Source organism: Lissotriton helveticus, chromosome 3_2 (assembly GCF_964261635.1).
Source record: "Lissotriton helveticus chromosome 3_2, aLisHel1.1, whole genome shotgun sequence".
NCBI lineage: Eukaryota > Metazoa > Chordata > Amphibia > Caudata > Salamandridae > Lissotriton > Lissotriton helveticus.
In genome coordinates, this window is record NC_136062.1 from 274,814,528 (window position 1) to 274,835,875 (window position 21,348).

Below are 21,348 nucleotides of genomic sequence, written 5' to 3' on the forward strand. Positions count from 1 at the left end.
AAGCCTACTTCCTGGGACCTGAGTAGGCCTTGCAGCAGTGAGATCTTGGCGTCTGTCATGGGGGGTGGAGTGGTACAGCAAGGTGAGAGCCTGACCATCTGGGTTTGGGTGCTGCCGAGGCTACTGTAGTCTTGTGGTCGCAGCTGGGGTGCACAGGGGCTGCTGTGGCATGATGACTCGTTGCAAGGTGTGCGGAACACTGTGTGATCACCTGCCTCAACACAGGGGACTTGGATCGAGTCAACTGTCCCGTGGCACTGCGGGCTGTACCCGTGATAGAGCGCGCAGGTCACCTAACCAACAATTTCACCATATACGTATCGGCCCATAAACTTCAATTTATCTTATACATTAATCAGGTGACCTTACACTCTACTACCAGTAACCCTAGTTCCTTTCCTATTTATTCCTACTGTACCCGACTTACCAATCCACTGTTACGGGTACCTATGATCACAATGGATCAGGGAGCTAGCTGTAAAAGAAAGGCATTCAACACAATATATTCTTCTGCATTAAATGACCACAGACTACTAGGAAGTTTTAAAGATTTTATCTAAATTTCAGATTCAGAAAGCATACAGTTTATTACCAATAAGCAATCAATAATCAAGATAACAAACAGCACATAACCATAAAGAAAGTAAATCAGGGCAACCATTTATGAGTCTAAAGAAAATAAGAAACAATAACATATGCTAAGCAGATTTTCAGGACTGGAAACTCGAGAATAGATAACTATAGGTGGGGCAGACTTAGGCACAACTAGAATTTCACTACTGGGAAATACTTCAAAGGTTGGGTGAAAGTTTGGAAATCCTATACATCTATAGGAAGGGTAAGATTGGAACACGCTATAATTCTAGGAGTATCAATTCAGTTAGCACAAAGAAGAAAATTATAAACCACATCTAATTCATAAACGGTATGAAGAGTTGTGCTTAAAGGAAGGGTAACATAGGAACATGCTAGAAAACAGCAATAACGTATGAGCTTTCAGTCAGTAGCTTTGCGAAAGCATGGAAAATCAACTATGCGCAGAGGTATGTCTTTATTAAAGCAAAAGACAGAAGAAATAGAAGGTGCAGTATAGAGTTTTTCAGTACTATATTTACCTAGAATGGTGTGAAGACCAACCCTGGCCACGGATCAGTCAAGGACAGGAAATACCCCAAGGAAGGACAGTAATCAATGGGACAGCAGGTGCAGAATGGACACCCCAGGACAGGACAGAAAACCCAGATTAGGATCAGGACAGGACCACCAAGGCACGACCAGCACCTGTAGTTTAAAAGCAACGCCTGCGCTCCACCCTCTCTGCAGCTATCGGCCAGAACCCCGATTGGGTTTGCGAACTCCCCAGCAAAGTGCTCCGCCAGCACTTAAGGTTTCTTTAGCAAAACCCCTTGAGTCTATGGAAATTATGGACAGAGTGCTCCGCAGCCCACTGTATCAGTCACCTATTGAGTGCGTTGGGTCAGTGACAGGTCAGCTATTCGGACAAGTTGGACAAATTCTCTAGCTAAACCTAGGCTAGTTATACTGTTTTCGGGTCAGTGTACCACCCCCCAAATGTTGCAAGTGTCAGAATCCCCAATTTCGATTGGTCCCCAAGTAGGATAGGTCAACACACCAATCATAGTTCACTTCTACAAGCCTAAATTAACATTTCTGGGACCGTCTATCGATTTTGGGGTTCCCATGAGATATTCTACAGAATACAATGAAACTAATACAAATGTATCTTTTGCGGTACAGCTCAGCTCCATCCTGCTGGGTCGCAGGTCACTTTCTCAGGAGCATCTTGACTGTGGCTGCCAGCTGGCTGTGTTCCACTGTTCAAGGTTGCCTTCCCTCTGCCAGGGTGACATGCGCAGTAAGGATTTTCAAGATGGGGTTTTCTTCCCTCCCAGGCCCATGAGTTGCGACACATGAAAAGTAAGCGAAAACAAATTAGAAATACAAGAAATAAAGGAATACACTGTATACCATGAATAGCTACTCTATACCCCTTTACTTTATATGAACTATTTGCATTAGGGTTAGTGCAACAGACAATGACATGAAAGCATCAGTGCAAGCGTCACCATGTGAGGACACAGGCAGCCATCTTAAAAGCCAGTGCGCAAGCGCAAAGGTTCCCACCAGAACTGCAAGTACGTCACGTCACGTGAGTGTGACTAACGCATGCGCAGAAAGAAAACCCGCTAAGCAGCGGCCATTTTTAGGAAGAAGAGTTATTAAATTACTAAACACACATGCAAGCGTCACTAGGACACCCCAATGTCAAAATAAAGGGAAATTAGTATGACAAACAGGTTGAATTACGTTGTTACATGTTATTTCGAGGTTCATGAATCCAAGCAAGTCGCGTAATATGCGAATCCTTGCTCCATCACCCGCACCTATAGGTGAGCCATCCCAGTGCCACTACAGTAACACTAGCACTGTGGAACCTTCTGTCTCCTAGAGTTTATACCCTAATATCACTCTATAGATTGTTTGGATTATTCATCATCATGTTCAACTGTGATTTAACACAGTAGGCCCCTTGAGATCTGGGTTTGTTCTCCTCATTATTCTCCTGACAAATCTTGGACTGCAGTACTTGCTCCGGCACTCCGACTTCTGGCACAGGCGCTAAATGCTCCATTTTCTTACCAGCCCGCAGCATACCAAATGGATAAAACTGATCATCGTCCATGACCAGTTTTTGAAGAGAAAAAAAACCAGCAGCAAAAAGTGATGATGAGGATGGCGCCTCTCTCTCTAAGGTCGAGGGGGGCACAAATAAAAGCTCCCCAGATATCTGTACCTAGCGCCTAAATATGCAAAGTAGTCTCCAGGAAACAAATAAAAAAATGTATACACTTATATCGCGAGCTTTTTTCTTGCAGCACCACATAGACAGAGCTGGTGAACATATAAATGGCGCAGAACTTGACATATCTGAATTGGGGGATGGCCCTGCTGTATACTTCAAAATGCATCAATACCTTGAAAAACGTCTTGATGGGAGTACTAGTCATTAAACATAACACTCACCAAACATAAAGATCTCGAGCCAAGGTCACTCCACAATGATTTGCACATTCTGTAGGTCGCGGATTCCATGACTGTTGGACTGATGAAACTGTTTGTAGGAAAGATGCTCCTCATTCTTGTTTGGCATAGATCCAGCAGCACCAATTAAACCTATCATAGCGCGTGTGCTAAATTCTAGGGTCCGCACGCTATTTTTCAGCTGTCAATTGCTGTTCAAAATTCACAGCAAAATTCACAGCAGGCCTTCCTTACATCCTTATATGCCAGAGACATAATACTGTAAAAGGTGTGTCCTGTGGTTAATCACCCTGTTCTAAGAGAGATAATTAAATCTGGACAATTCTTTGGACTTCAAATTAACTGGGATAAGTCTATGATGGTCCACTGACGTGCACTGTATCCCAACAAATTATAAACTTCCCCATTTTTTGGTGTCATAATCCAACACTTAATCTCGGTAAACATATATACCAAGACTCTGCACTAGTTTTGCATGTTAATTATGGCCGAACCCTCCACAAACTCAAGCAGCAGATACAACACTAGGCTCCTCTCATTCTTTCTCTGTCATAGCAAGCGTTTCCTCCCCAGACTGCTTTACCTACTTGTAATTGCCCCACTGCCCCTTACAAACACCTTTTTCAGCTCAATCTGCTCCATTCCTTTTACTTTTGCATGGGCCAACAAACAGGCTAGAATACATTGAGCCATGCTGATACAACCTTACTCCAGGGATGGAATGGCCACCCACAATTTTGAGTATTATTACTTCATCTCCCAATCCAAATATTTCTTTCACTGGATTCACCCAGCATTTTATCTTCCCTCACATACTCACTAGAAAGATATAGCAGGTGCCACTCCTTTGATCTAATGTATGAGGGCCCTACAGTACGATTACACTATTGCATAGTAGTTGGTAAGTGATTCCAATTTGGGAGGTGGGTAAGCCCCCACCTCATGATAAAATAAATACTTTTTGATTACAAATGCTAAACATCCTATATTACATGTCTTGAAATTCGTCAATTCATTAGGTAAGCATTCTACATTTTTCAATGAAGTAGATTAATCATCTATTTGTATATAAAATCATCTTGAAGATCTGCACAGCCAACACACGTTTCGCCGCTTTCTATGCGCAGGCCTGAGGTCTGTTCAAGACTTTCTTGTGTCAATGATTCGTGCTGTCTTCCGTAAGAAAAGGTCTCACTTCCGAACAGCTTCTCACTGTCAACAAGGGGGTCGGAGGGGTGGAATGGGGGAATAGAGGTACACCACTCATTATCAGTCAGATCAAGTCTCCGATTGGTCTAACATTATTTATGCTCCAATTGGTTCCCAGAGACGGGCACCAGCCGCGGCCGCTATAGGTAAAAGCTGTGAGGCGGTGGAGCCAGGTGAGGGGGGATTCCGAGAGATGACCACGAGGCAAAATTAAATAAATAAATAATTTCCCCTTGTGGTCATCTCTCAAAGCCACCCCCCCTCACCTAGTCCCACCTCTCCTAACTGTAGCAGCCGCGGCTGGAGACGACCCTTTGAATGCACACACAGTTTACCATTTCAGTCAAATATTTTTTTTTACTATTTAGATCCTTCTATTCCTCGAAATTCTCTTTTGGCTACTTGGCTCGAGACTGCACCATCAAGGGCGAGAAGGTCAAAGTCATTGGGAACCAGAAGTCACAACAGATAAAATTCTATGGATTTGAGAATACGAATTCTAAAATGAGGAACACGTGTAGTTTTACCTCATTATAAATGTTATTATTTTGCTTCTTCCCAGAAACTGACTTTTGATGAGGCCTACCAGAAGCTGGTTCAGACAGCTAAGGAAACGTCACACGATGAGGTAAGTATATTCACTCTGTTAATATATACCCGTGACTAATAGGACTTTCTTGGATTTGCTGATGCACACTTTTCAAAGCACAAACAGGCTTATTTCTTATGTAACGATCCAGCTTCTTAGTAAAAAGTGTTCCAGGCTTTCCACTTCAGTTATCTATTCATCCTTCAAACAGTTCTGATTTTTCAGCATTTGTCATTTTGGTAAGACTCTTGCCCCTTGAGTACCATTCACCCAGTTAATTTGGAGGTATATCTGCTAGGGGTCATTTTTAATGTTTTCCAGCATATAGGATTTCAAAGTTCCAAACATTTATTTTGTTGCATATATGACCTAGCAACCGTTGAACCAAGATTTCTTTAAATATATTTTCTTTTCTCTGAACTCAATTTCTGGCTTATACTAATATGGAGTTGGCACCAACCGTTTGTCGGTGCTGACAGAATTAGTTTCCCTGGTTATATTGTTGTATTAGAACTTCACAAATGCAATATATCCCTGTCTGAGAAAATATTAGAAATAATCGTGAGTTGTTAGCGTCTACGACCCACACAACTGTGTCGTCTTTCTTATAAAGATAATATCCGATATATCCAAGAACAATAATGAACGAGTTGTAAGGTCTTTACCACATACTTTACAGGATTTTAAGTCTCACCCACAGATATAGTTTCTTCATGTGCAATCTAAACATCTGCGACTCGCCCGACTTTCTCCTCAAACTCATTTAGATAAAGTCCGATCTATCCTAGACTAGTGCTGAACTTAATGTGAGGGGATTAGTGCATACGTGCCATGTTTTTCCTCTGTAACTGATGTGGCATTTGTACAACAAAAAATAGATTCTTTCTGACTTTCTCTTTTACCATTAGAACCCCCATCCTAGTGCTGTGGAAAGCGATGACGCAATCCAGGACATCGTAAGTAGTCATGGTTTCGGATAATAAAATCCAAAAAGCTCTTCCCTTCTCAGTGTCGGCTTGGCACACTGGAGAGAATTTACCCAAAGCAGAACACAATTCTATATCTGTTCATTTTGTACCCTATCTCCATTCAAGAAACTGATCAATGTCATGTGTGCTTATTGCCTTCCACCTGCAACCTTTGAAGACTCACTCCTTGAGCTTCATGTTCTCAACTTTCCCCTTTCCATGCATTTCCACTTAAACACTTCATCCGCCGTCTGTATAAACAAGTATTGTAAATATTTCCCAGCTTTTACTGGACTTTGTGGACACTGCTAATTGCACCAAATATTTCCATAACTAGATAATTCTTTGTATGATTATACAGCGGTCCAATTACTATCAGCTAGAGCAATTTCTTGTGGGCGGGTTAACATCACCTCATTTCTCGAAATTTTCTTGTGTCTGCCACCCATGGCTCCTCTCCCAATGTCAACGTGATCAAGGACCATAGAAACTTAGGAATCACATAAATTAGAGCGTTAGGATTTATGAAAATGAATTTTAAAATGGTATACCTGAATGGCCTACTTTAAAAAACCAAGAGATTGTCATTGTCATCTAAGCATGCAACAATTCAGGTGATTAGCTGAATGGCCTACTTGCTGCAATACCCTGCTGTCAGGACAAAAGCCCAGGACACTTAGTGGCCTTTGATGTAGAGACTGAGACATGTCGGTAGAACATGAGGGTGTGGGGAAGACAATTTACCCAGGTGCACCCCATTATTGCACATTTTTAACCATACAAAGGACATCAACAATAGAGGGGAAACTGGATGTTCCTATCGTTTATCTGCCACTCATGCTCTTTACAGTGGCAGCTCGCCATGGGAGTGCTGCGGGGTGGTGAGGCGGGTGAAGGAAGGGCTGGCTGGGGGGGTAGTGCAGTCCGACATATGACGGACAGGGGTAAGGTAAGTAATTAAATAAATAAAACAATTTACCTTGCGCGTGCTGCATCGCCAACTTGGCGATGCAGCGTGCGTAAGGTAAATTCTTTTATTTATTTAATTACTTACCTTACTTCTGTCCGTCGTATGTCAGACTGCACTAACACCCACCCAGCCCCTCCCCCACCCTCCCCACTGCCGAACAGCACTGCCACGGCGAGCCGCTGCTGCTTTTGAAGTGTTTCATTCTACACTATACCTGTGTATGTTGGTTTTTAATTAGAGACTGTATCCTTTACTCCTTTTGAGAAAATGTTGTCTTTTACGTGGATCTGGCCTTATCTAAATAAAGGTGTCACTGCCGTCATGTGTTTTATGGAGACTATAATTGCACTTGTGAGAACTCTACATTAATTTTCATAGTTTGTCATTCATAACAATTCTTTCTGACATTTTCTTTTGCCTTTAGAGTCTGCCTCCAAGTGCAGTGGATGGTGAAGAAGTCACAAAGGTCGCAGTAAGTAGTTTTATCCTCGAATATATACTTCTCTTATGATAACAGTATAAAACGTTTCCCAGTTCTTTGAAACTAAATTCCGTCAGCTTAGACTTCCCAAAAGTAGAATTATTTTATAGAATTGTTTATATTGTAAAGTATCTCCAGTTAAAAAGCGACTCAATGTAATTTGTGCTCATTTTCTTCCTCTTCTCATCCTAAACGACGCTGACTGCTTTAGCTCTTGATCTAAATCTCTCAATCTCTGCCTCTTCACTTGTATATTTTATCACCGCACCTTTTCTAGAAATCTGTTATTTTCAGCAACGATTTATATACTGTAGTATACAAAATTATGATGGATAGAACGTTTGAATTAATTTCAGCTATTGTTAATTACTCGGGGTTGAGTATTAGCCAATCGTTATTTAGCATATCACTGGGTTTAATCTGAATTAGCATGGTGGTACAAAAGAATGATGGGTTGGAATGCTACACCAAGCGACTGCCAGTGGTTAGACTAATTGCAATAATTCCTTCCATCATCTTTTATGTTATGTATATACTGTTACAATTTTTAGACTACTCATACACCTGTCCGTTTCCCATCACCCAAATGTACTTCTTGTGGAGGTATTCCCATAGCTCGATTTCTTAAAATTATTTTCTGACTTGCACTTATGACTCCATCCCCAATGTAAGGAGGTACGGGGCATTAGAAACACAGTGACCACATCAGATAAACTTCAATGATTTGTGAAATCCAAATGCCAAATTACCCCACATATAATTTTATTTTGTTGTAAATGTTAGTTCTTTTTTTGTTTCTTCCAGTTACCTACAACAAATATTGCTGACCAGAAGATGGATCAGCCAATTGAGGAAAAATCATTTGAAGAGGTTAGTATAATCAGTCTGTTGATATGTGTTTGTGAAAAGCTGAAGAATATCCTGTTTGGCACTGATTTGCTCATGCTAACCATGCTAAGAGGGAACTAGAGATACCCTTTGCCCATTATCAATGAGAGACGAGGGCCTGGTTCCAAGGTTAGATTTTGCACACTCACGACAGTCATTGTTTTGCTGAGGCACACATTTCAGAGTCATTTAAGACTAATATATTGTGCACAGACTTTGGTACTTAGTATGATCTGTTCCCGGCTATTCCCTTCACACGTTCATCCCTCTGTTCTCTGATATAGGCATCCATTATTAATTCTTCATGACTATTGCTCCTTTAGTCAAGTCTACTCCTCAGACATGAAGTACCAACTCTCCAAGGTCCTTTTTCGTCTTTTCCATTATGCAGCCTTTTGAACACATTCCCTTCCACATATTTATATATAAATCATCCCTGCCATTGAACTTTGATTCTTGAATATGTATTTGCTTTTGCGTAAAACCGGTTTAAAATATTTTGCCATAGTATATTTACGATTGCACATTATGGGTAATGAGTTAATAGTGGTGTTCAGTTTGTTTACTGTGCCTCCTAAAATTCATTTAGGGATTCATGAAAAATGACCTCCAAAACCACACATTAGTAACAGAATGCCCACTCAAGGTATCCAAGGTATGAACATATTCATAGCTTAGAATGGGGAGTTCCATGGAGAGGTTGTGCTTTTCTGACATTTAAAAGTGTTTAATTTCGGGCTCACCCTGAAAAGAACATCCACTTAAGAGCACTCACTCTTTTTATTCCTGCGTCCAGTGTGGGACAACAGAATCCGTTTTGGAGATGATACTTCCTCCTAGCAGAACCCTCTCATAGTACTGCCAAACTGCAGCCTAGTCAGGTGTGTTACACTGGGGAGGTCGTCCATTGACCTGCCTCAATCACCCACCTGACGCTAGGCGACGGGGAGTGACTACCACCCTCTGCAGGGTGCTGGAAGGTGACTTCCTGCGGGCCTCAAGCCTACTTCCTGGGACCTGAGTAGGCCTTGCAGCAGTGAGATCTTGGCGTCTGTCATGGGGGGTGGAGTGGTACAGCAAGGTGAGAGCCTGACAATCTGAGTTTGGGTGCTGCCGAGGCTACCGTAGTCTTGTGGCCGCAGCTGGGGTGCACAGGGGCTGCTGTGGCATGATGACTCGTTGCAAGGTGTGCGGAACACTGTGTGATCACCTGCCTCAACACAGGGGACTTGGATCGAGTCAACTGTCCCGTGGCACTGCGGGCTGTACCCGCGCCTATAAGTGAGCCATCCCAGTGCCACTACAGTAACACTAGCACTGTGGAAACTTCTGTCTCCTAGAGTTTATACCCTAATATCACTCTATAGATTGTTTGGATTATTCATCATCATGTTCAACTTTGATTTAACACAGTAGGCCCCTTGAGATCTGGGTTTGTTCCCCTCATTATTCTCCTGACAAATATTGGACTGCAGGACTTGCTCCGGCACTCCGACTTCTGGCACAGGCGCTAAATGCTCCATTTTCTTACCAGCCCGCAGCATACCAAATGGATAAAACTGATCATCGTCCATGACCAGTTTTTGAAGAGAAAAAAAACCAGCAGCAAAAAGTGATGATGAGGATGGCGCCTCTCTCTCTAATGTCGAGGGGGGCACAAATAAAAGCTCCCCAGATATCTGTACCTTGCGCCTAAATATGCAAAGTAGTCTGCAGGAAACAAATAAAAAAATGTATACACTTATATCGCGAGCTTTCTTCTTGCAGCACCACATAGACAGAGCTGGTGAACATGTAAATGGCGCAGAACTTGACATATCTGAATTGGGGGATTGCCCTGCTGTATACTTCAAAATGCATCAATACCTTGAAAAACGTCTTGATGGGAGTACTAGTCATTAAACATAACACTCACCAAACATAAAGATCTCGAGCCAAGGTCACTCCACAATGATTTGCACATTCTGTAGGTCCCGGATTCCATGACTGTTGGACTGATGGAACTGTTTGTAGGAAAGATGCTCCTCATTCTTGTTTGGCATAGATCCAGCAGCACCATCTAAACCTATCATAGCGCGTGTGCTAAATTCTAGAGTCCGGCACGCTATGTTTCAGCTGTCAATTGCTGTTCAAAAGTCACAGCAGGCCTTCCTTACATCCTTATATGCCAGAGACATAATACTGTAAAAGGTGTATCATGTGGTTAACCAAAACCCTGTTCTAAGAGAGATAATTAAATCTGGACAATTCTTTGGACTTCAAATTAACTGGGATAAGTCTACTGACGTGCACTGTATCCCAACAAATTATAAACTTCCCCATTTTTTGGTGTCATAATCCAACACTTAATCTTGGTAAACATATATACCAAGACTCTGCACTAGTTTTGCATGTTAATTATGGCCGAACCCTCCACAAACTCAAGCAGCAGATACAACACTAGGCTCCTCTCATTCTTTCTCAGTCATAGCAGGCGTTTACTCCCCAGACTGCTTTACCTACTTGTAATTGCCCCACTGCCCCTTACAAACACCTTTTTCAGCTCAATCTGCACCATTCCTTTTACTTTTGCATGGGCCAACAAACAGGCTAGAATACATTGAGCCATGCTGATACAACCTTACTCCAGGGATGGAATGGCCACCCTCAATTTAGAGTAATATTACTTCATCTCCCAATCCAAATATTTCTTTCGCTGGATTCACCCAGCATTTTATCTTCCCTCACATACTCACTAGAAAGATATAGCAGGCGCCACTCCTTTGATCTAATGTATGAGGGCCCTACAGTACCATTACACTATTGTATAGTAGTTGGTAAGTGATTCCCATTTGGTAGGTGAGTAAGCCACCGCCTCATGATAAAATAAATACTTTTTGATTACAAATGCTAAACATCCTATATTACAGGTCTTGAAATTCGTCAATTCATTAGGTAAGCATTCTACATTTTTCAATGAAGTAGATTAATCATCTATTTGTATATAAAATCATCTTGAAGATCTGCACAGCCAACACACGTTTCGCAGCTTTCTATGCGCAGGCCTGAGGTCTGTTCAAGGCTTTCTTGTGTCAATGATTCGGGCTGTCTTCCGTAAGAAAAGGTCTCACTTCCGAACAGCTTCTCACTTTCAACAAGGGGGTCGGAGGGGTGGAATGGGGGAATAGAGGTACACCACTCATTATCAGTCAGATAAAGTCTCCGATTGGTCTAACATTATTTATGCTTCAATTGGTTCCCAGAGACGGGCACCAGCCGCGGCCGCTACAGGTAAAAGTTGTGAGGCGGTGGGGCCATGTGAGGGGGGATTCCGAGAGATGACCACGAGGCAAAATTAAATGAATAAATAATTTCCCCTTGTGGTCATCTCTCAAAGCCACACCCCCCTCACCTAGTCTCAGTTCTCCTACCTGTAGCAGCCGCGGCTGGAGACGACCCTTTGAATGCACACACAGTTGACCATTTCAGTCAAATATTTTTTTTTACTATTTACATCCTTCTATTCCTCGAAATTCTCTTTTGGCTACTTGGCTCGAGACTGCACCATCAAGGGCGAGAAGGTCAAAGTCATTGGGAACCAGAAGTCACAACAGATAAAATTCAATGGATTTGAGAATACGAATTCTAAAATGAGGAACACGTGTAGTTTTAACTCCTTATAAATGTTATTGTTTTGCTTCTTCCAGAAACTGACTTTTGATGAGGCCTACCAGAAGCTGGTTCAGACAGCTAAGGAAACGTCTCACGATGAGGTAAGTATATTCACTCTGTTAATATATACCCGTGACTAACAGGACTTTCGTGGATTTGCTGATGCACACTTTTCAAAGCACAAACAGGCTTATTTCTTATGTAACGATCCAGCTTCTTAGTAAAAAGTGTTCCAGGCTTTCCACTTCAGTTATCTATTCATCCTTCAAACAGTTCTGATTTTTCAGCATTTGTCATTTTGGTAAGACTCTTGCCCCTTGAGTACCATTCACCCAGTTAATTTGGAGGTATATCTGCTAGGGGTCATTTTTAATGTTTTCCAGCATATAGGATTTCAAAGTTCCAAACATTTATTTTGTTGCATATATGACCTAGCAACCGTTGAACCATGATTTCTTTAAATATATTTTCTTTTCTCTGAACTCAATTTCTGGCGTATACTAATATGGAGTTGGCACCAACCGTTTGTCGGTGCTGACAGAATTAGTTTCCCTGATTATAGTGTTGTATTAGAACTTCACAAATGCAATATATCCCTGTATGAGAAAATATTAGAAATAATTGTGAGTTGTTAGCGTCTACGACCCACACATTTGTGTCGTCTTTCTTATAAAAATAATATCCGATATATCCAAGAACAATAATGAACGAGTTGTAAGGTCTTTACCACATACTTTACAGGATTTTAAGTCTCACCCACAGATATAGTTTCCTCATGTGCAATCTAAACATCTGCGACTCGCCCGACTTTCTCCTCAAACTCATTTAGATAAAGTCCGATCTATTCTAGACTAGTGCTGAACTTGATGTGAGGGGATTAGTGCATACGTGCCATGTTTTTCCTCTGTAACTGATGTGGCATTTGTACAACAAAAATTAGATTCTTTCTGACTTTCTCTTTTACCATTAGAACCCCCATCCTTGTGCTATGGAAAGCGATGACGCAATCCAGGACATCGTAAGTAGTCATGGTTTCGGATAATAAAATCCAAAAAGCTCTTCCCTTCTCAGTGTGGGCTTGGCACACTGGAGAGAATTTACCCAAAGCAGAACACAATTCTATATCTGTTCATTTTGTACCCTATCTCCATTCAAGAAACTGATCAATGTCATTTGTGCTTCTTGCCTTCCACCTGCAACCTTTGAAGACTCACTCCTTGAGCTTCATGTTCTCAACTTTCCCCTTTCCATGCATTTCCACTTAAACACTACATCCACCGTCTGTATAAACAAGTATTGTAAATATTTCCCAGCTTTTACTGGACTTTGTGGACACTGTTAATTGCACCAAATATTTCCATAACTCGATAATTCTTTGAATGATCATACAGCGGTCCAATTACTATCAGCTAGAGCAATTTCTTGTGGGCGGGTTAACATCACCCCATTTCTCGAAATTTTCTTGTGTCTGCCACCCATGGCTCCTCTCCCAATGTCAACGTGATCAAGGACCATAGAAACTTAGGAATCACATAAATTAGAGTGTTATGGATTTGTGAAAATGAATTTTAAAATGGTTTACCTGAATGGCCTACTTTAAAAACCAAGAGAGTGTCATTGTCATCTAAGCATGCAACAATTCAGGTGATTAGCTGAATGGCCTACTTGCTGCAATACCCTGCTGTCAGGTCAAAATCCCAGGACAATTAGTGACCTTTGATGTAGAGACTGAGACATGTCGGTAGAACATGAGGGTGTGGGGAAGACAATTTACCCTGGTGCACCCCACTATTGCACATTTTTAACCATACAAAGGACATCAACAATAGAGGGGAAACTGGATGTTCCTATCGTTTATCTTCCACTCATGCTCTTTACAGTGGCAGCTCGCAATGGGAGTGCTGCGGGGTGGTGAGGCGGGTGAGGGAAGGGCTGGCTGGGGGGGTAGTGCAGTCTGACATATGACGGACAGGGGTAAGGTAAGTAATTAAATAAATAAAACAATTTACCTTGCGCATGCTGCATCACCAACTTGATGATGCAGCGTGCGTAAGGTAAATTCTTTTATTTATTTAATTACTTACCTTACTCCTGTCCGTCGTATGTCAGACTGCACTAACACCCACCCAGCCCCTCCCCCACCCTCCCCACTGCCGAACAGCACTGCCACGGCGAGCCGCTGCTGCTTTTGAAGTGTTTCATTCTACACTATACCTGTGTATGTTGGTTTTTAATTAGAGACTGTATCCTTTACTCCTTTTGAGAAAATGTTGTCTTTTACGTGGATCTGGCCTTATCTAAATAAAGGTGTCACTGCCGTTATGTGTTTTATGTAGACTATATTTGCACTTGTGAGAACTCTACATTAATTTTCATAGTTTGTCATTCATAACAATTCTTTCTGACATTTTCTTTTGCCTTTAGAGTCTGCCTCCAAGTGCAGTGGATGGTGAAGAAGTCACAAAGGTTATAGTAAGTAGTTTTATCCTCGAATATATACTTCTCTTATGATAACAGTATAAAACGTTTCCCAGTTCTTTGAAACTAAATTCCGTCAGCTTAGACTTCCCAAAAGTAGAATTATTTTATAGAATTGTTTATATTGTAAAGTATCTCCAGTTAAAAAGCGACTCAATGTAATTTGTGCTCCTTTTCTTCCTCTTCTCATCCTAAAAGACGCTGACTGCTTTAGCTCTTGATCTAAATCTCTCAATCTCTGCCTCTTCACTTGTATATTTTATCACCGCAACTTTTCTAGAAATCTGTTATTTTCAGCAACGATTTATATACTGTAGTATACAAAATTATGATGGACAGAACGCTTGAATTAATTTCAGCTATTGTTAATTACTCGGGGTTGAGTATTAGCCAATCGTTATTTAGCATATCACTGGGTTTAATCTGAATTAGCATGGTGGTACAAAAGAATGATGGGTTGGAATGCTACACCAAGCGACTGCCAGTGGTTAGACTAATTGCAATAATTCCTTCCATCATCGTTTATGTTATGTATATACTGTTACAATTTTTAGATACTCATACACCTGTCCATTTCCCATCACCCAAATGTACTTCTTGTGGAGGTATTCCCATAGCTCGATTTCTTAAAACTATTTTCTGACTTGCACTTATGACTCCATCCCCAATGTAAGGAGGTACGGGGCATTAGAAACACAGTCACCACATCAGATGAACTTCAATGATTTGTGAAATCCTAATGCCAAATTACCCCACATACAATTTTATTTTGTTGTAAGTGTTAGTTCTTTTTTTGTTTCTTCCAGTTACCTACAACAAATATTGCTGACCAGAAGATGGATCAGCCAATTGAGGAAAAATCATTTGAAGAGGTTAGTATAATCAGTCTGTTGATATGTGTTTGTGAAAAGCTGAAGAATATTCTGTTTGGCACTGATTTTCTCATGCTAACCATGCTAAGAGGGAACTAGAGTTACCCTTTGCCCATTATCAATGAGAGACGAGGGCATGGTTCCAAGATTAGATTTTCCACACTCACGACAGTCATTGTTTTGCTGAGGCACCATTCCTTTTACTTTTGCATGGGCCAACAAACAGGCTAGAATACATTGAACCATGCTGATAGAACCTTACTCCAGGGATGGAATGGCCACCCTCAATTTAAAGTGTTATTACTTCATCTCCCAATCCAAATATTTCTTTCACTGGATTCACCCAGCATTTTATCTTCCCTCACATACTCACTAGAAAGATATAGCAGGCGCCACTCCTTTGATCTAATGTATGAGGGCCCTACAGTACCATTACACTATTGTATAGTAGTTGGTAAGTGATTCCCATTTGGTAGGTGAGTAAGCCACCGCCTCATGATAAAATAAATACTTTTTGATTACAAATGCTAAACATCCTATATTACAGGTCTTGAAATTCATCAATTCATTAGGTAAGCATTCTACATTTTTCAATGAAGTAGATTAATCATCTATTTGTATATAAAATCATCTTGAAGATCTGCACAGCCAACACACGTTTCGCCGCTTTCTATGCGCAGGCTGAGGTCTGTTCAAGGCTTTCTTGTGTCAATGATTCGGGCTGTCTTCCGTAAGAAAAGGTCTCACTTCCGACAGCTTCTCACTTTCAACAAGGGGGTCGGAGGGGTGGAATGGGGGAATAGAGGTACACCACTCATTATCATTCAGATCAGGTCTCCGATTGGTCTAACATTATTTATGCTCCAATTGGTTCCCAGAGACGGGCATCAGCCGCGGCCGCTACAGGTAAAAGCTGTGAGGCGGTGGGGCCAGGTGAGGGGGGATTCCGAGAGATGACCACGAGGCAAAATTAAATGAATAAATAATTTCCCCTTGTGGTCATCTCTCAAAGCCACACCCCCCTCATCTAGTCCCACCTCTCCTACCTGTAGCAGCCGTGGCTGAAGACGACCCTTTGAATGCACACACAGTTGACCATTTCAGTCAAATATTTTTTTTTACTATTTACATCCTTCTATTCCTCGAAATTCTCTTTTGGCTACTTGGCTCGAGACTGCACCATCAAGGGCGAGAAGGTCAAAGTCATTGGGAACCAGAAGTCACAACAGATAAAATTCAATGGATTTGAGAATACGAATTCTAAAATGAGGAACACGTGTAGTTTTAACTCCTTATAAATGTTATTGTTTTGCTTCTTCCAGAAACTGACTTTTGATGAGGCCTACCAGAAGCTGGTTCAGACAGCTAAGGAAACGTCTCACGATGAGGTAAGTATATTCACTCTGTTAATATATACCCGTGACTAACAGGACTTTCTTGGATTTGCTGATGCACACTTTTCAAAGCACAAACAGGCTTATTTCTTATGTAACGATCCAGCTTCTTAGTAAAAAGTGTTCCAGGCTTTCCACTTCAGTTATCTATTCATCCTTCTAACAGTTCTGATTTTTCAGCATTTGTCATTTTGGTAAGACTCTTGCCCCTTGAGTACCATTCACCCAGTTAATTTGGAGGTATATCTTCTAGGGGTCATTTTTAATGTTTTCCAGCATATAGGATTTCAAAGTTCCAAACATTTATTTTGTTGCATATATGACCTAGCAACCGATGAACCATGATTTCTTTAAATATATTTTCTTTTCTCTGAACTCAATTTCTGGCTTATACTAATATGGAGTTGGCAGCAACCGTTTGTCGGTGCTGACAGAATTAGTTTCCCTGGTTATAGTGTTGTATTAGAACTTCACAAATGCAATATATCCCTGTATGAGAAAATATTAGAAATAATTGTGAGTTGTTAGCGTCTACGACCCACACAACTGTGTCGTATTTCTTATAAAGATAATATCCGATATATCCAAGAACAATAATGAACGGGTTGTAAGGTCTTTACCACATACTTTACAGGATTTTAAGTCTCACCCACAGATATAGTTTCCTCATGTGCAATCTAAACATCTGCGACTCGCCCGACTTTCTCCTCAAACTCATTTAGATAAAGTCCGATCTATTCTAGACTAGTGCTGAACTTGATGTGAGGGGATTAGTGCATACGTGCCATGTTTTTCCTCTGTAACTGATGTGGCATTTGTACAACAAAAATTAGATTCTTTCTGACTTTCTCTTTTACCATTAGAACCCCCATCCTAGTGCTGTGGAAAGCGATGACGCAACCCAGGACATCGTAAGTAGTCATGGTTTCAGATAATAAAATCCAAAAAGCTCTTCCCTTCTCAGTGTGGGCTTGGCACACTGGAGAGAATTTACCCAAAGCAGAACACAATTCTATATCTGTTCATTTTGTACCCTATCTCCATTCAAGAAACTGATCAATGTCATTTGTGCTTATTGCCTTCCACCTGCAACCTTTGAAGACTCACTCCTTGAGCTTCATGTTCTCAACTTTCCCCTTTCCATGCATTTCCACTTAAACACTTCATCCACCGTCTGTATAAACAAGTATTGTAAATATTTCCCAGCTTTTACTGGACTCTGTGGACACTGCTAATTGCACCAAATATTTCCATGACTCGATAATTCTTTGAATGATCGTACAGCGGTCCAATTACTATCAGCTAGAATAATTTCTTGTGGGCGGGTTAACATCACCCTATTTCTCGACATTTTCTTGTGTCTGCCACCCATGGCTCCTCTCCCAATGTCATCGTGATCAAGGACCATAGAAACTTAGGAATCACATAAATTAGAGCGTTATGGATTTGTGAAAATGAATTTTAAAATGGTATACCTGAATGGCCTACTTTAAAAAACCAAGAGAGTGTCATTGTCATCTAAGAATGCAACAATTCAGGTGATTAGCTGAATGGCCTACTTGCTGCAATACCCTGCTGTCAGGTCAAAATCCCAGGACACTTAGTGGCCTTTGATGTAGAGACTGAGACATGTCGGTAGAACATGAGGGTGTGGGGAAGACAATTTGCCCAGGTGCACCCCATTATTGCACATTTTTAACCATACAAAGGACATCAACAATAGAGGGGAACCTGGATGTTCCTATCGTTTATCTGCCACTCATGCTCTTTACAGTGGCAGCTCGCCATGGGAGTGCTGCGGGGTGGTGAGGCGGGTGAAGGAAGGGCTGGCTGGGGGGGTAGTGCAGTCCGACATATGACGGACAGGGGTAAGGTAAGTAATTAAATAAATAAAACAATTTACCTTGCGCGTGCTGCATCGCCAACTTGGCGATGCAGCATGCGTAAGCTAAATTCTTTTATTTATTTAATTACTTACCTTACTTCTGTCCGTCGTATGTCAGACTGCACTAACACCCACCCAGTCCCTCCCCCACCCTCCCCACTGCCGAACAGCACTGCCACGGCGAGCCGCTGCTGCTTTTGAAGTGTTTCATTCTACACTATACCTGTGTATGTTGTTTTTTAATTAGAGACTGTATCCTTTACTCCTTTTGAGAAAATGTTGTCTTTTACGTGGATCTGGCGTTATCTAAATAAAGGTGTCACTGCCGTCATGTGTTTTATGGAGACTATAATTGCACTTGTGAGAACTCTACATTAATTTTCATAGTTTGTCATTCATAACAATTCTTTCTGACATTTTCTTTTGCCTTTAGAGTCTGCCTCCAAGTGCAGTGGATGGTGAAGAAGTCACAAAGGTCGCAGTAAGTAGTTTTATCCTCGAATATATACTTCTCTTAAGATAACAGTATAAAACGTTTCCCAGTTCTTTGAAACTAAATTCCGTCAGCTTAGACTTCCCAAAAGTAGAATTATATTATAGTATTGTTTATATTGTAAAGTATCTCCAGTTAAAAAGTGACTCAATGTAATTTGTGCTCATTTTCTTCCTCTGCTCATCCTAAACGACGCTGACTGCTTTAGCTCTTGATCTAAATCTCTCAATCTCTGCCTCTTCACTTGTATATTTTATCACCGCACCTTTTCTAGAAATCTGTTATTTTCAGCAACGATTTATATACTGTAGTATACAAAATTATGATGGATAGAACGCTTGAATTAATTTCAGCTATTGTTAATTACTCGGGGTTGAGTATTAGCCAATCGTTATTTAGCACTGGGTTTAATCTGAATTAGCATGGTGGTACAAAAGAATGATGGGTTGGAATGCTACACCAAGCGACTGCCAGTGGTTAGACTAATTGCAATAATTCCTTCCATCATCTTTTATGTTATGTATATACTGTTACAATTTTTAGACTACTCATACACCTGTCCGTTTCCCATCACCCAAATGTACTTCTTGTGGAGGTATTCCCATAGCTCGATTTCTTAAAATTATTTTCTGACTTGCACTTATGACTCCATCCCCAATGTAAGGAAGTACGGGGCATTAGAAACACAGTGACCACATCAGATAAACTTCAATGATTTGTGAAATCCAAATGCCAAATTACCCCACATATAATTTTATTTTGTTGTAAATGTTAGTTCTTTTTTTGTTTCTTCCAGTTACCTACAACAAATATTGCTGACCAGAAGATGGATCAGCCAATTGAGGAAAAATCATTTGAAGAGGTTAGTATAATCAGTCTGTTGATATGTGTTTGTGAAAAGCTGAAGAATATCCTGTTTGGCACTGATTTGCTCATGCTAACCATGCTAAGAGGGAACTAGAGATACCCTTTGCCCATTAACAATGAGAGACGAGGGCCTGGTTCCAAGGTTAGATTTTCCACACTCACGACAGTCATTGTTTTGCTGAGGCACACATTTCAGAGTCATTTAAGACTAAAATATTGTGCACAGACTTTGGTACTTAGTATGATCTGTTCCCGGCTATTCCCTTCACACGTTCATCCCTCTGTTCTCTGATATAGGCAGCCATTATTAATTCTTCATGACTATTGCTCCTTTAGTCAAGTCTACTCCTCAGACATGAAGTAGCAACTCTCCAAGGTCCTTTTTCGTCTTTTCCATTATGCAGCCTTTTGAACACATTCCCTTCCACATATTTATATATAAATCATCCCTGCCATTGAACTTTGATTCTTGAATATGTATTTGCTTTTGCGTAAACTCGGTTTAAAATATTTTGCCATAGTATATTTACGATTGCACATTATGGGTAATGAGTTAATAGTGGTGTTCAGTTTGTTTACTGTGCCTCCTAAAATTCATTTAGGGATTCATGAAAAATGACCTCCAAAACCACACATTAGTAACAGAATGCCCACTCAAGGTATCCAAGGTATGAACATATTCATAGCTTAGAATGGGGAGTTCCATGGAGAGGTTGTGCTTTTCTGACATTTAAAAGTGTTTAATTTCGGGCTCACCCTGAAAAGCACATCCACTTAAGAGCACTCACTCTTTTTATTCCTGCGTCCAGTGTGGGACCACAGAATCCATTTTGGAGATGATACTTCCTCCTAGCAGAACCCTGTCATAGTACTGCCAAACTGCAGCCTATTCAGGTGTGTTACACTGGGGAGGTGGTCCATTGACCTGCCTCAATCACCCACCTGACGCTAGGCGACGGGAATTGACTACCACCCTCTGCAGGGTGCTGGAAGGTGACTTCCTGCGGGCCTCAAGCCTACTTCCTGGGACCTGAGTAGGCCTTGCAGCAGTGAGATCTTGGCGTCTGTCATGGGGGGGGTGGAGTGGTACAGCAAGGTGAGGGCCTGACCATCTGGGTTTGGGTGCTGCCGAGGCTACCGTAGTCTTGTGGCCGCAGCTGGGGTGCACAGGGGCTGCTGTGGCATGATGACACGTTGCAAGGTGTGCGGAACACTGTGTGATCCCCTGCCTCAACACAGGGGACTTGGATCGAGTCAACTGTCCCGTGGCACTGCGGGCTGTACCCGCGCTTATAGGTGAGCCATCCCAGTGCCACTACAGTAACACTAGCACTGTGGAACCTTCTGTCTCCTAGAGTTTATACCCTAATATCACTCTATAGATTGTTTGGATTATTCATCATCATGTTCAACTGTGATTTAACACAGTAGGCCCCTTGAGATCTGGGTTTGTTCCCCTCATTATTCTCCTGACAAATCTTGGACTGCAGGACTTGCTCCGGCACCCCGACTTCTGGCACAGGCGCTGAATGCTCCATTT